Source organism: Mustela nigripes, chromosome 2 (assembly GCF_022355385.1).
Source record: "Mustela nigripes isolate SB6536 chromosome 2, MUSNIG.SB6536, whole genome shotgun sequence".
NCBI lineage: Eukaryota > Metazoa > Chordata > Mammalia > Carnivora > Mustelidae > Mustela > Mustela nigripes.
The window spans coordinates 147197300-147213223 of record NC_081558.1 but is presented as its reverse complement, the minus strand read 5'-3'; the positions used below and the strand labels follow the sequence as shown (position 1 = coordinate 147213223).

Below are 15924 nucleotides of genomic sequence, written 5' to 3'. Positions count from 1 at the left end.
ATGTGAAACTCAGTTTACTTACTTAACTGAATATGATAAGTGAAGAATTCATTTCGCACAAAAAATTCGGCAGTAAGATGTCTCATGACATAAATAAAGCCAAGGAAGATAATGCTCCCTGCGAAACTGGCGCAAGGGGAGATCATGTTTCTAAAAGGAAGTTCTGGGGTCTCAGCTATTCTACTGTGGCCCAAGAGACTCGATGGACCAAAAAGAAAACACTTTCTGTTTTGGAGGTGGTGCCATGTGGTGGAGAGTGAAGAAAAGCAGGTAGACTAGTTGAGAGTGAGCCTCCTGGTAAGGAAGCTTAGAGAGAACACAGAGAGAAAGTTAGCAGGAATCACAGCATAAACAGTTTTGGAAAGACAAGGGCTTTAAAGAGGATTAAATTTTGGTGGAAGCCCTAACTAGAAGGTAAGTTTCCTAAAGGAAGAAATTTTTACTTATATTAATTCCCTACATATTCTGGATCATGACAGATCACAGGGTAACATACTTTACATGCATCAGTTCCTCTGGATTAAAAAGAAAAGGCTGTTGTGTATTCTAAATAAATTTAGAATTAAATTAAATTTCTTTATGTAAGGGCTTTTTGAATGTTAGCTGATCCACATGGAGATAGTTCCCTTAATATGCATATTTTTGTCACTTTTGCATTAGTCTGTATTATTACATTGTTCTCATAAATTATAAAATGTAATTCTCTTGGCCACATACTACTTCTACAATGCTGCTACATAGAAACAACTGAAAATGGTAAGTTTTCATACTACTTACCTACACTGTATATATATATTATATACTTACATCTATTTATATGTTATTTAAATACTTAAATATATCATAATACTAAACCACAGAGCTGGAAATAAGCAAACCAGTCATGTTTCCAAATTCTCAAACAGATAAGCCATCATTACATTCCAATGTAAAACAAACTGGAATGAGGCCAAATAGAAAACATGATTCTTTTTAATTGAAAAATGTTTATACTTTTTAGAGGAAATTTAGGGTTCTATTTAAAGAAGCAGTTAGCTGTAGAGAACTGTGAGGTTACCACTGATTAATTAAGACCCCAAATAAACCCATATAATATATTTAAAACAGTTTCACTAGGTTACAATTTTAGATATAATTTACTAATTATCTAGGAGGTGTCAGGAACTTTGTATATTTTGAGTGAAGTGGATATTATGACTTCCATTACACAGGTAAGGAAAGAGAATCTCAGAGTTTAAATAACCTGTTCAAGGTCAGTTTTATGACCTGGGGAAACTATGGTTTCAAATACCCTCATCAGAGGCCAGACTACTTTTCTAAATCCCACTGAAAAGTGTCTCTCCTATCCCACCACCCTCACATTGCCTTCAAATTGCCCAACTCTCCTGCTACTACACTATGATATGAAAATAGGCCCTTCTACTGAGCTCCCTTTCACCTCCCATTTTATAAGGTTTGGGGAATATATGTATCATTTAGAAAGAAATTCTGAGCCCAGAGAAAAAAATTTGTAACAGATCACCTGTTTCAGTTCTGGGTAAGATGTAGTAAACCTATTGTACCCTATCTCTCCCAACGAATGCCATGAATTAGCCCAGACAGAAGGATTAGGCAGCTATTTGAAGACTAGAAATGCCATGCAAGAGCATGGGAGAAGGCCAAACTAGAATCAGGTTCCTAATCTTCTTCTGGTATCCCTGCCCTGACAGGTTTTAAGGCAGTCTAAAACACGGTAGGTACGGTAGGCACCGGGGCAGAGAAAACTCCAGAGGAAGCAGGGGGTAGGGGAATTCCTGAAGTTCAGAAAGAGAGAGTTTCTCAATATTTTTTCTTTTTCTCACTTTCTCATGTCCCAAATCCTGGAAATTCCACTGTGGAGAAAGGAGTGATTGTATCCAAGGAGGCTCAGAGATGCCTAGGGGAATCTTCCTCTTGATATAAGGAGCTGTGGTCCCAAAAGGATGGGGAGAAACTCTTCCCTTTGTTTCTTTTTTCTCTCTGTCCTCCTATAACTGGATCTTGTATACAAATTCATTTGTGGGAAGTACACAGCAACAAAAAAGTAAATAAAACTTTTTTTTTTTTTTCTGGCCCAAGAATTGAAAAGGGGAGGCCCAGAAAGCTAATAAGGAGATTAGAGTGAAGAAGAAGCTTCAGAAAGTGTCCTAGTAAAGTTATTTATAAACTTCTGGGTTCATCCCTAAGTGATGCATGCATGAATCTGATCTTAACAAAAACTTTGAGAACTGAAGGGAGACCACAGTCCAGGTGTCAGATTGGCTGCTGGACTGCAAAAGAGACTAAACAGCATGACCAATGTTTCATAAAAATGAAAACTGACATTCAAATCACAACATACAGAAGTCTGGCAGAACCTATGGCCTGAACCCAAAGGAGTCAACTGCCTGACAAAACAATGAGAAAATCAATTTCCTGCATAGCCTCTAAATAAGACTCTGAATCTTTAAACATAATATTCAAAATACAATATCTAGGATACAGTACATATGTACAAAAGACCATAAAGGTCTCAAATCATGTGTTGAAAGCCACCACTAAAAGCACTACTCAAAAGGTATAATCCAGAACAAATAACAGATTCAATACTATTAAAAGACTGAATTGCTGAAAAAAAAAAAAAAGCTAGGAAATGAGACACAGAAGAATGAAAAAGAAAACAAGCAAATATAAATTCAAATACAGCAATAGTTACATTAAATATAATGTAGTAAACATATTGAAAAAGAGACATATATTATCAAAATCGATAAATGGATTTTTTAAAATGATCCAATAACATGCTCTCTAAAAGAAATTTATTCAAATGTAATGATAAAATATACTAAAAGGAAAAAGAAAAGACATATCAAGCAAACATGTAAAAGAAAGATGGAATGTTAAGACAAACTGAAAACAAGTAGCAGCTGAGTTTCCATCAGTAGATGAATGGATGGAGAAGATGTGATAAGTGCGTGCATGCGTGCACGTGTGCACACACAGGTGTGGCACAAGAATATTATGCAGCCATAAAAAAGGATGAGCTCTTGCCATTTGCAACAACATGGATGAACCTGGAAGGTATGATGCTAAGTGAAATATGTCAGACTGAGAAAAATGAAAACCATATGATTTCACTCATGTAAAATCTAAAAAACAGAACAAATTAACGAAAAGCAAAAATCATACCTATAAATACAGAGAACTGACGGCTGCCAGAGGGAAGGGGGTTGGGGGATGGGCAGAAATGGGTGTGGTGGAGTGGGAAATACAGGCTTCCAGTTATGGAATGCATAGGTCACAGGAATAAAGGTACAGCATAAGGATATATAGCCAATGATATTGCAATAGAGGTGTATGGTGACAGACTGTTGCTACATTTTTGGTGAGCATAACATAACTCATAGAGATGTTGAATCACTGTGCTGTACACCCAAGACTAGTATAACACTGTTTGTTAATTATACTCAAATTAAAAAATTTAAAGAATATGTCTGACATAAATCCTACCCTAATAGGCATGGGTTAAACAATTCAATCAAAGGCAAAGATTGGCAGAATGGGTATAAAAGGAAAAAAAAATGGCCCAACTATATGTAGTATATAAGAGGCACAGTTTAGATTAAAAAAAAAAAAAACACACAGGTTGAAAGTAAATGAATCAAAAGGTAACTACCATGTGAGCAAGTGCTAACCCGAAAGTACAGTGGCTATCGACTTTAAGACAAAAACTATTACAGGAGACAAAGAAGATATCTCACACTAATAAAAAGATCAATTCACCAGGAAAATGGAACAATTATATATATATATATATATATATATATATGTGTGTGTGTGTGTGTGTGTGTGTACATAACAAGAGGGCCACAAAATACACAAGCAAAACTGGGCAGAAGTAAAGGAAGAAATAGGCAATTCAATGACAATAGTTTGAGACTTCAATATCCCATTTTCAATAATGAATAAGATGCAGCCTGGACACAAGGCTCCAACACAAAAACCACAGGATCATGTCCTGAGTGGAAGGCAGATGCTTAACTGACTTAACTGACTGAGGTACATAAGTGCCCCTGTACTAGAACTTCTAGCCAGTTAGGTTAGAAAAAAATAATAACAAAAGGTATTGAGATTAGGAATGAAGAAAGTGACAGATCTTACACACAGACATTCACAAGGAACTGCTAAAAATTATTAGAACAAATAAACAAGTTCAACAATGTGGCAGGACATAAAATCAATATGCAAAAATCAGATGTCTTCTATACACTGGCAATGAATCAAACAAATAGACCAATTCCATTTACAAAAGTATTAAAAAATAACATATGCAGGAATAAAATCAATGAAAAAGTATAAAATCTATGTATTGAAAACTAAAAAATAATGTTGAAATAAATCAAATAAGATTTAAATAAAAGTACACAGTTGAGATGACAATACTCCACACTTCAACTATACATTTAACATAATCTCTATCAAAATCAAAGTTGCCTTTTTTAAGGAATTGACAAGCTAAACATAAAATTCATAACAAACAAAAGACAACTATAACAAGCCAAAATAATCTTAAAAACAAAGATGGAATTGACAAGCTAAACATAAAATTCATAACAAAAGACAACAATAACAAGCCAAAATAATCTTAAAAACAAAGAACAAAGATGGAGGATTCACACTTCTTGATTTTAAAACTTACTACAGTTTTTCCAAAGAGACATCCAGATGGTCAAGATACATGAAAAGATGCTCAACATCACTCATGATCAAGGAAATACAAATCGAAACCGCAATAGATACCACCTCACTCCTGTCAGAATGGCTGAAATTAGCACAGGAAGCAACAGATGCTGATGAGGATGTAGAGAAAGGGGAACCCTCTTACACTGTTGGTGGAAATGTGAACTGGTGCAGCCACTCTGGACAGTGTGGAGGATCCTCAAAAAGTTAAAAATAATGCTACCCTATGACCCAGCAACGGCACTACTATTTACCCAAAGGATACAAAAATACTGATTTGAAGGGGCACCACATGCACCCTGATGTTTATAGCAGCATTATTAACAATGGCTGAATTATGGAAAGAGTCCAAATATCCATTGACTGATGAATGGATAAAGAAGGTGTGGCATGTATATATGTGTGTGTGTGTGTGTGTGTATAATTACTCAGCCATCAAAGAATGAAATCTTGCATTTACAATGATGTGGATGGAACTAGACTGTATCACACTAAGCAAAATAAGTCAGTTAGAGAAAGACAAATATCGTATGATTTCACTCATATGTAGAATTTAAGAAATAAAAAAGAGGAAGGGGAAAAAAGAGAGAGGGAAGCAAATCATAAGAGACTCTTAACTAGGGGCACCTGGGTGGCTCAGTGGGTTAAGCCTCTGCCTTCGGCTCAGGTCATGATCTCAGGGTCCTGGGATCGAGTCCGGCGTTGGGATCTCTGCTCGGCAGGTAGCCTGCTTCCTCCTCTCTCTCTCTGCCTGCCTCTCTGCCTACTTGTGATCTCTCTGTCAAAAAAATAAATAAATAAAATCTTTTAAAAAAAAAAGAGACTCTTAACTACAGAGAACAAACTGAGGGTTGATGGACAGGAGGTAGGCAGGGAATGGGCTAAATGGGTGGTGAGTATTAAGGAGGGCACTTGTGTTGAGCACTGTGTGTTATATGTAAGTGAAGAATCACTAAATTCTACTCCTGAAACCAATATTACACTGTATGTTAACAAAATGGAATTTAAATAAAAATCTGAAAAAAAAATTAAAATAAAATAAATAAATAAATAAATAAGTAAATAAAGCTTACTACAAAGCTACAGTAATCCAAATAGTGTGATACTGGCCTATGTTAGACATGCACACCAGTGAAACAGAATTGGATGCCAAGACTATTCAATGAGGAAGGAATAGTCTTTTCAACAAACTGCTGGGAAAACTGTGTATCTATATAGAAAGAATGGATTTGGACCTCTACAACATCCCATACAAAATAATTACGTGAAAATGGACCATAAAACTAAGAAATTTTAGAAGAAAAATGGGAGCACATCATCATCACTTTGGGTTAGGCAATGGTTTCACAGATATAACACCAACAGCACAGGCAGCAGCAAGAAAGAAATAAGTAAACTGGACTTTCAACAAAATTTTAAAAGTTTATAGTTCAAAGAATACCATCAGGAAAATAAAAAAAAATAATCCACGGAATGAGATAAAATATTTGTATATCTGATAAGGGACTTTTATCTAGGATATAGGGAGAACACTCAGAACTCAATTAATAAAGACAAATAACCCAACTAAAAATAGGATTTGGATACTTTTCCAGGGAAGATGCATGAATGCCAATAAGGACATAAGAAGATCCGCAACATAATTAGCCATCAAAGGCATGCAAATCAAAACTACCATCAACTTTTCACATCTACTATAATCAAAAAGACAGACAATAACAAGTATCAGCAAATACGGGGAGATACTGGAAAATCCTCATTCACTGATGGGGGAAATGCAAAATGGTGCAGTTGCTCCAGAAAACAGTCTGGCAGTTCCTTGAAAGATTAAACATAGAGTTTAATATGGTTAATACAGTTAAACATATGATAGCAATTCTATTCCTAGATACATACTGAAGAGAAATAAAAACAAACATTTTCACAAAATGTGCACATAGCAGCATTATTTGAAATAGCCCCCAAATGGAAACAACCCCAAAGTCCATAAACTGTTGAAGGGATGAACTTTGTAAAGTGGTATATCCTTACAATGGGATATTGTTCAGCTGTAAATGGTAATAAAGTCTAATACATACAACTTGAATGAACCTTGAAAACATTAACCGAGTAAAAGTCTGTCACAAAACACCACATACTGTCTGATTCCTTTTACATGAACTGTCCGGAATAGCAAGTCTATAAAGACAGAAAGGAGATTAGTGGTTCCAAGGGGCTGGAGGAATAGTGACAGGAATGCGGAGTGACTGCTATTGGGCATGAGTTTCTTTCTGGAATTATGAAAATCTTCTAATATTAGACTGTGGTGAAGGCTGCGAAACTCCGTTGAGTACAGTAAAAAGCAAGAAACTTCAGGTAAGTGAATTGTATGATACGTAAACTATATCTCAGGTTAATAAAAGAAAAATAGCTGATTAATATCCCATAAGTAAATTTCGGAGCAAATAAAATTATCAGAGGGCCAGCATTTAAAAGTAGGAGTCAAACCAACAAGATACAGTGATCCTAAACATCACTGCACCTGATAATACGGCTTCAAAATCCATGAAGCTAACACTGACAGCACTGAAAGGAGAAACAGACAAGTCTCCAGTTATCGCAGGAGACTTGAACACTTAGTTCCTTCTTCAGTAATCTAGAGCATCAGTGGAGAGATAATCAGCAATGATACTGAAGAACTAAAATATCAACCAACAGCAATATTGATCGAATACTCCACTCAACCACATCAGAATACCCGTTCTCTTCAACACATAGAAACTTCACCCAGACAGACTATATTCTGGGTCATAAAACAAACCTTTAAAAATTACAAAGAATTTTTTTAAAAAATTACAAGGTGGGAGCACCTCAGGAGCTCAGCACCTGAGCTCTGTGGGTTAAACCTCTGCCTTTGGCTCAGGTAATGATGTCAGGGTCCTGGGATCGAGCCCCGCATCAGGCTCTCTGCTTAGCAGGGAACCTGCTGCCCCTTCTCCTTCTGCCTGCCTCTCTGCCTACTTGTGATCTCTTTCTGTCAAATAAATAAATAAAATCTTAAAAAAAAAAAAATTACAAGGCACCTAAGTGGCTCATTTGGTTAAGTGGTTCCTTCGGCTCAGGTCATGATCTCAGGGTCCTGGGATCAAGATCCATTGTGGGCTCTGCGCTCAGCAGGGAGTCTGCTTCTCGCTCATCCTCTGCCCCTTTCCCCCACTCTGCAGCATGTGCTCGCTCACCCTCTCTCAAATAAGTTAAATCTTTAAAAAAAATTACAAAAGATTAAAATCAATCAAAGTGTATTTTCTGACGAAACTATAATGTAGCTGGAAATCACTAACTGAAGAGTAATGCCAAAATTTCCAACCGCTTAGAAATAAAAACAATACACTTCTAAACAATCCATACTAAAAAAAGACATCTCAAGGGAAATAAGAAAATATTTCGAACTGAATGATAAAAATAGGTCATGAATGTGGTGAACTCCCAGAAGTATATATATTTTCCAAGGATTTTATAAACTGAAAGTTATTCATATAGCAATTTCCCCAAAGAACAACCTCATGCGTGGGTTTCAACTACAGTTAATACAACTTCCTCAGGTAGCTGAAATACTACTGATATCATATTTTATTATCTACTTGCAAACTGATTGATTTACATTTACATTTACTTCACAATATTAACAAACAATTTCCTTCTCCCCTTAAAAATGTGATTGTCCCATGTTAAATTTATCAAAGTCAATAGCTTTCTGGGATTTAGCTATTGCAATGATCATATATTAGATTCTGTGTGGGGTCAATTCTTCTCACAATAATGAAATATTCTGTAAAAACACTGCATACATAGGTTAAGGACTTTCCACATGTATCACAATGCAAACAGTATCCTGAACACAGCAAAATCCACCTCATCGTGCCTCAATAAAGTCATCACCTGTTTAAAAATATCTTATTATCCTTCCTTGGATAAAGGCCTAACACTGCCATCAGAAAGAAAAAAAAATAAGTAAAGGGATAAAATACATTTCTACTGGGAATATTTAATTATTCAAATGTAGAAACATAATATGCATATGCACAATATTACAAACAACTAAGAAAATGATTCCAAAAATCTGGGACATAATCAAATTTGCAGATCTTTTATTTCTTTTCTACTGGGAAAACTTTTCAAAACTTTTATGAGCATATAAACCTCCAACATTAAAACAGTACAAAAACAACTAAGATAATAAAATTGAAATAAAATTAACACTTTCTACAGCTGAATACAATAGTGGTATTTTGTGCAGATTTTTTTAGCTGGATTGAGTTGCTAAGGGTATTTTTAAAGTAAATATTCTTTGATTATGACATTAAATAAAGGTTTTTTAACCTTTGCTAAAATGCTACTCAAAGTTACTTAACATAGTAGAAATTTTTAAAAGATTATAAGATATGCAATTTTCCTACAAAAACTTTCCAAATACTAATTCATCATTTGATGTTAACATTTCCAAAATAAATGTAGAGTTTCTCTGCCTTCTTAATCCAATATTAACAATATTTAAGAAGGTCAAATTTGCTAAATATGTTATTAAATAATATGGTCCAGTTTGTTCTCATGAATGTAAATACTACAAAATTTTCATCACTTTGAAACTGAAAAAACTATGCAAATATTTTGTAAAGAGAACTTTAGTCACATAGAACACATACAAATAAAAATGTGCTAGGTATATAAGCATGAAGTTTTGAGCAAACTGATTTCCAAAGTTCCTTCCCACACAAAAATCTGTAGTTTAGCAATCAAGTACAATATTCTCAAGGAGGAAGGAGGGGGTGGTGCTTGTGTGGCTTAGAGGGTTAAGCATCTGCCTTTGGCTCAAGTCATGATCTCAGGGTCCTGGGAAGGAGCCCTGCATTGGGCTCTCTGCTCAGTGGGGAGTCGGCTTCTCTCTCTGTACTCTCCCTCTCTTTCTCTCAAATAAATAAATAAATAAAATCTTAAAAAAAAAAAAAGGAGGAATGAGGTGTATAAGAAATTTGGAACCATTCCAAATATGCCATATAGCATATCAGACCAGGTGATGCTGACATTGCTAATTTAGTATCACACTCTATCAAAAAGCTAGGGGACTTCTTTCTCTAAGAAGGCTTGAAACCTATGAGGCTTGAAACCACTTCCCAAGTGATTCTGATATATCCCTCACCACACTTCCATCCATCTATAACTACAGATCTATGCCCTCTCTTTCCCAAGTAAAAATCCATCTTCGAAAGGAATCATATCTTAATAAACTAAATTAAATCTTCAATTTACTAATGCAATACCTATCTAATTTTTTCCTCAAACCTCATTGGTAAACCTAAGTAAATCTCTTCTGAAGTTCAAAAGAAATCCAAAATACACTGTAAAACTTTTAAGTAATACATTTTCCTCTTTGTATAAGGAATCTAATCTAATAGATTTTATAATCTGAACTGAAAAAGAATAAAAATAAAACTGACAACATACTCTCTTGTAATGTATCTGTAACTATTTAGTTCACCAAAGTTGAAATGTTTTACACACACTTCCAAGTATTTATAGACTTTAAGCCAAAATCTTGGCTCTTGTAAGTATGTATAATTGTGTTGATTAATTTTTTGGGTTTCTTAGTTACTAGGGAACTGGATAGTTGAGTGGGCTCAACATGAATGAATTTAAGTCCAATGACTGTGAAGAATTTAGTCACTTTCTGTTCCACACCATGGCAACTTAATAGGTTGCTGTCACACAGAGTTAAAAAACTATCCTACTCAAAAAGCTACTACAGAGGCATTTACTTCTTGTAGTACAATTTTATTTTTCCTTTTAAGCATCTGTCTCTCATCCTGAAGTACTGTAAAGGTTAATTTTCATTTTAGTACACTGCTGCTGAAATACATAACGAACATGAACACTCCTGCATTTTTTTGTTTGTAAGAAAGTTAACAGGCTGTGAAATCCCTCAGGCAAAAGTTTTCAGTTGTGTGTCTCTAAGAAACATCATAGCACTCAATATTATTTTTTAAAGATTTTATTTATTTATTTGTCAGAGAGAGAGATAGAGAGCACAAGCAAGCAGTGTAGCAGGCAGAGGCAGAGAGAGAAGCAGGCTCCCCACTGCAAGGAGCCGGACGTGGGACTCAATCCCAGGACCCTGGGATCAAGACCAGAGCCGAAGGCAGTGGCTTAACCGACTGAGCCACCCAGGCATCCCCATAGTACTCAATATTAAGGAAGGAGATAAAGGAAGAGATTTTTCAAAGGCAGAAGCTGAAAGAGGACATTCAAAAATAAAGTAAATAAGGAGAACAATATGGGAAGCTTTATGAAAGAAAATATATATTTTCTACATTGAATGACAACTAATATATCCAGAAAGGAATTATTCTATATAAATTACTATACACTTCCAGGATCTTTATTATTTGTTACTTTATTATTTTTCCCATTATAACAACATCACTTTTCCCTTAGACACATATATATTATAGAAGAACATGGAAACACATAATATAATTTAGTCTAGTTCTACATTATTTACAAAAATGTTGTTACTGTATATATTCTACCTTTATATATACTGTTTCAGCTTGTTTTTTGTGTTCCAATGTATATTAAAATTTGGACATATTTTCACTTTAGAACATTTAGAGCTATCAAATGTTTTAAACTATACATTAAACCACCTTTGGATGTACCATAAATTATGTAACCAAATCCCAACCAATGGTTATGAAACTGTTTCCAAGTTCTCTGTATTACCAACAATACTACTGCGAACATCTTTGACACAGATTTTTACTTGCATGCTTAAGAGAATGATAAATTCCAATAACTGAGTATTTGTAAAGTTTAATAGTTATCGCCATAAAAAAGCTTTATCAATACATTTCCACTGAGAGTTTGTTAGACTGTATTTGTCTTATCACATTATCAACAATACTGAATATTATCAGACTTTCAAAATCAGTAACATACACAAAAACTCTTACTTTAATTGCACTTCGGATAATTAACCTGGCTAATGCTTCCCATTTGCATTTCTCTTGCTTTGAACTGACTCGTTATGTCCTCAAATTGACTGTTGATTTTAAAAATCTTGATTAGAGTTCTAGGAATACTAATATAATTAGCTCTTTTTCTGTTAACAATTCCCTATTTGTATGTTTTCTGAATAAGAACTGTTAGTAAGCATGTTCCTAAATAGGCTGTAGGTTTTTTATCAACCTCATCACCCACATGCCAAATTCACAAATACTCACTTAGGTTTTCCTCTTTTACTTTCAGGTTTCAAACCTTTAGATTAAAATTAATAAGTCATCTAGATTACATTTGTGTACTAAGAGTAAGAAAGTTTCAGTTCTAGTATTAGTTTTCCCAAATAAATGCCTGATTATTTAAGCATGATCGATTACATGTCATTTCTTCCCCACCACATGATTTGAAATGTTTATACAAGATGGGATTGGGAGGGAGACAAACCCTAAGAGACTCTTAATCTCAGAAAACCAATTGAGGGTTGCTGGGAAGTGGGGGAGAGGGGATCGGGTGGTTGGGTGATGGTCACTGGGAAGGGGATGTGCTATGGTGAGTGCTGTGAAATGTGTAAGACTGAGGAGTCACAAACCTGTACCCCTGGAGCAAACAACACATTATATGTTAATAAAAATAATTAAAAAAAATAAAATGTATGTTTATAAAATGACAGCATTCCTTTATTCTTAAATCTATCTCTTCAGTTTCATTGTCTTGTCTGTTCTATTCCTTATTCCATTGCCTTTTAATCACTATACATTGATAATACCCTTTATTATGTAGTAAAACATACTACTGTTTTTCCACATGGGCTTAACAGTTGACTTAGAAACAAAAAAAATTCAATTAGGAATCTATTCAATTTATATATTCTCTTAAAGAATTATATCTTTAGAAAAATACATTTTATTGCATTTTTACTTACACATTCATTGTATTTTCACCATCTAGTTTGACCTTTTTTTAAATAAGTTTTCAATTTCATGTTGTTTCAGGATAAATTGAATGTTCTATTTTGTTCAATTGTACTTTTTTAATGTAACATCTATTGATATCTGTTAGATGCAACTGGGCACTTCACTGAATTCTTTTTCTAGGATATTTTTAATTGCTTCCTACAGACATTCAAGATACATAAACACATTATGTGTAAAAAGAGGTAACTTAGTTTCTTTTTTTCCTAGTCAGAATGTTAATGTGTTCCCTTGCCTGAAACCACTGCCCTATACAATTAACAACAACATCACAGAATGTCATGAAGGGCATTCTTGGCTTTTCCAATCTAATGGAAATGACGCTAGTATTTCAAAATTAACCAAGACCATGGAGTAAAACATTAAATTCATACTTTTTAAAAACATTTTTAAAAATTTTTTATTTATTTGAGAGAGGGGGAGATCACAAGTAGGCAGAGAGGCAGGCAGAGAGAGAAAGGGAAGCAGGCTCCCCGCTGAGCTGAGAGCCCCAATGCGGGGGGCTCGATCCCAAGTCCCTAAGATCATGACCTGAGCTGAAGGCAGAAGCTTAACCCACTAAGCCACCCACGCGCCCCAAATTCATACTCTTAAGTAGGTGGGAAGTCAATCTTTTATATATGTGTAAATCAATCTTAATGCCTAATTAGCTTCACCTGTACTCGTTTTGGTAGCTACATTTTAAATACATAGAATAAAGTATAGAATAAAGAACTCAATTGAACTGTAGATCCTAAGATAAGAATGCTGGAAAATAAATGAAAGGAAAATCCAAGTCTTGAAACACAAACGTTTAATTTTTACAGAAACATCATAAGTACACCCCTGAATAAATTACACCTCCCCAGTTTGCCTGCATTTTTAAAATGGGAGCAGGGTTCTCTCCTGTAACCCCCGCACCCCCGCCCGCCAAATTCGTAAAGTAACCGCAAACGCTCTTACCTGCGAATCCACCTGGAGGGAGTACCTGAGTGCAGCGCCAAGGGAATGTCTGCGAGAGACGCAAGGGGAGTCGGATCAGGCAGGACCCGGCCTGCGGGACAGAGACCCTCGAGTGGCGAGGGCGGCCCCCAGCAACGCGCTAGAAAGGAGACCCGGAGGGCTGGGAAGCGCAGCCAACTCTTCCAGAGCGCATTTTTGCTTTTGCAGAACGATCTTTCCAACAGCTTTCATTCCGGCGCCGCAGCCGCTCACGTCCAGGGGGCCCCGACCCCCAACCCACGGCTGGAAAGAGGATCTGTCTGTCCCGCCGCGTCTCCCGGCAGACGCGCGCCTGGAGCCCCGCAACTCCCGCACCACCTGAGGATGCACCGCGCCGCGCAGGGGGCGGCCGAGCACCAGCCCAGGACGCCGCGCGCCCCCGCATCCGCCAGCCCCGGCCTCCCCTCACCACCCAGGCGGCCCTCCAGCCTCCCAGACCCCGTTCTTCGCCCGCCCCCGGCTCCACTCACCGCGGGCCCGATGTCCTCTCCGCACCCGCGACGCCAGGCCCCAGGGTCTAACCTTCCCGGCGGAGCGGAGTAGAGAGGAGGGACAGGGGAGGAGAGAAGGAAGAGGAGGACGTTTCAAATGGAAAACAAACGAGAGCCCCGAGGGGAGGGGACTGTGCGGGGCTCAGGGGCGTGGTCCCGGCTCGCCCGGACCCTCCCCCGGGGCCAGCGGCCGCGCGGACCTCGGACCCCAGCCCCCGCGCTTGGCCCTCGGCCGCGGCGGGTCGGTTGTGCGCGAGGCGCGGAGCGCCACGGCTGTAGGCGTCCAAATGAGAAAGGACGGAGAGGGGGACACGGAGAGAAAAGTTGTCAGAGCTCTAGTGTGAGGTGAAGAGGGAGGTAAGGGCCTGTCGCCGTTTGCCTCTAATCAGGGAGGCAGGTTCCGTAGCCTGTGACAGAGATTACTGTGCCCGGAAAGGAAGCGAAGAAACCACTGTTTCGCAAGAGCTCGGTTAATTTGCATCTGCTCCCACCCCTCAGACCCTTGGCTTGGAGAATTGGCCTTGGCAATGCAATGCTCCTGGAAACACTCGGGCGCGGGCCCAGGCATTCTGTTTGCTTTTCCACAGGGCTGGAGGAGGCCGATTTGATGTTGGAGGGAGGGAGTCCAGGAAAAAGAGAAAGGGAGAAGTGTTGCCTAGTTTTTTGACCTTGGTAGAAAACTGTCATTCGTTAATACCATTGTTCAGCACAAATGCTTCCTCCCCACCCCAAACTCCTGGGGTTCAGCTAGGGTGGTCCATGGGGAGAAGCACAGTCCACTGACTGGAGCTGGGGGAGTCTAAAAAGGTCCCTGACGTTATAAAAAACAAAACAAAACAAAACAAAACAAAAAAACCAAACAAACACAGAGCTGGGCAGAAATAAATTAGATGAAGCTCTGAAGAGGACTTGGCAGTGCTCCACTATGGGAATAGTTTGGATATGGGAAGGCATATGGGAATGGAATTCTGGAATTTTCCATTTTTCTTTGTATGTATGCTATTTGTTAGTATGAATGTAAGAATGGGTTTTAAAAATTCATATTGTATTTCTCAGTAACAATTGCATTGCATACAGAAAGAAAGAAAGTTATATGGAAAGCATAAAAAGAAGCTGGTGCCCAAACTGCAGCAAAATAATAATACTCTTTATTAGCTTTGTTCTGAATTCATGAATGATCAGGAGATTGAGCTTTTGAATGCAAACATTCACAATGGCCACATGAAAGATGGCAAAAAATTCAAAAGCAAAACATGTCTTGTGAAACATACTGCTTTGAGGGGGACAGAAAATGACATTAATGGCAGTGCCTCTTATGCCCAAATCAGAAGTTTTGAGGGGAATAAAAATGACTCAAACCCATGTCTTTCTGAGATTCCTGATCTGATGACATTTCTACTTGAATAATTCAAGGGATGACAAATTCATTATTTCTTTGTACTAGTCCTATTTTAGTTGCTTTGCTTCTTAGCTACATCTCTTTGTATTTTGTTTTTACTGGGTGTGCTTACATTACCACAGTCTGCTTAGAGTTAATACTGTATTTCTTCATATAAAATGAAAAGATTTGCCACAGGACTTTTTGGTTCCTCAGTACTATGTGCCATTGCTCTTAGGCTTTACATGCATTCAAATTATAAACTACGTAGTAAAATGTTGTTTTGATAAAGCAGTTGGTTGTCTTTTACAGATATTAAGAGAAGAAAAAAGGT

At 37.2% G+C, this 15924-nt stretch overlaps 1 protein-coding gene across 1 annotated transcript in view; it reads right to left on the bottom strand.

Moving 5' to 3' along the window:
* PLSCR4 (phospholipid scramblase 4) overlaps positions 1 to 14437 on the bottom strand; it is a 45381-nt gene extending 30944 nt beyond the window's left edge. Inside the window, 3 exon segments of the mRNA XM_059391782.1 lie at positions 5356 to 5515; positions 13683 to 13731; positions 14192 to 14437. The gene's annotated coding sequence lies outside the window, so the exon portion shown is untranslated.
* Between the last annotated feature and the right edge of the window lie 1487 nt (positions 14438 to 15924).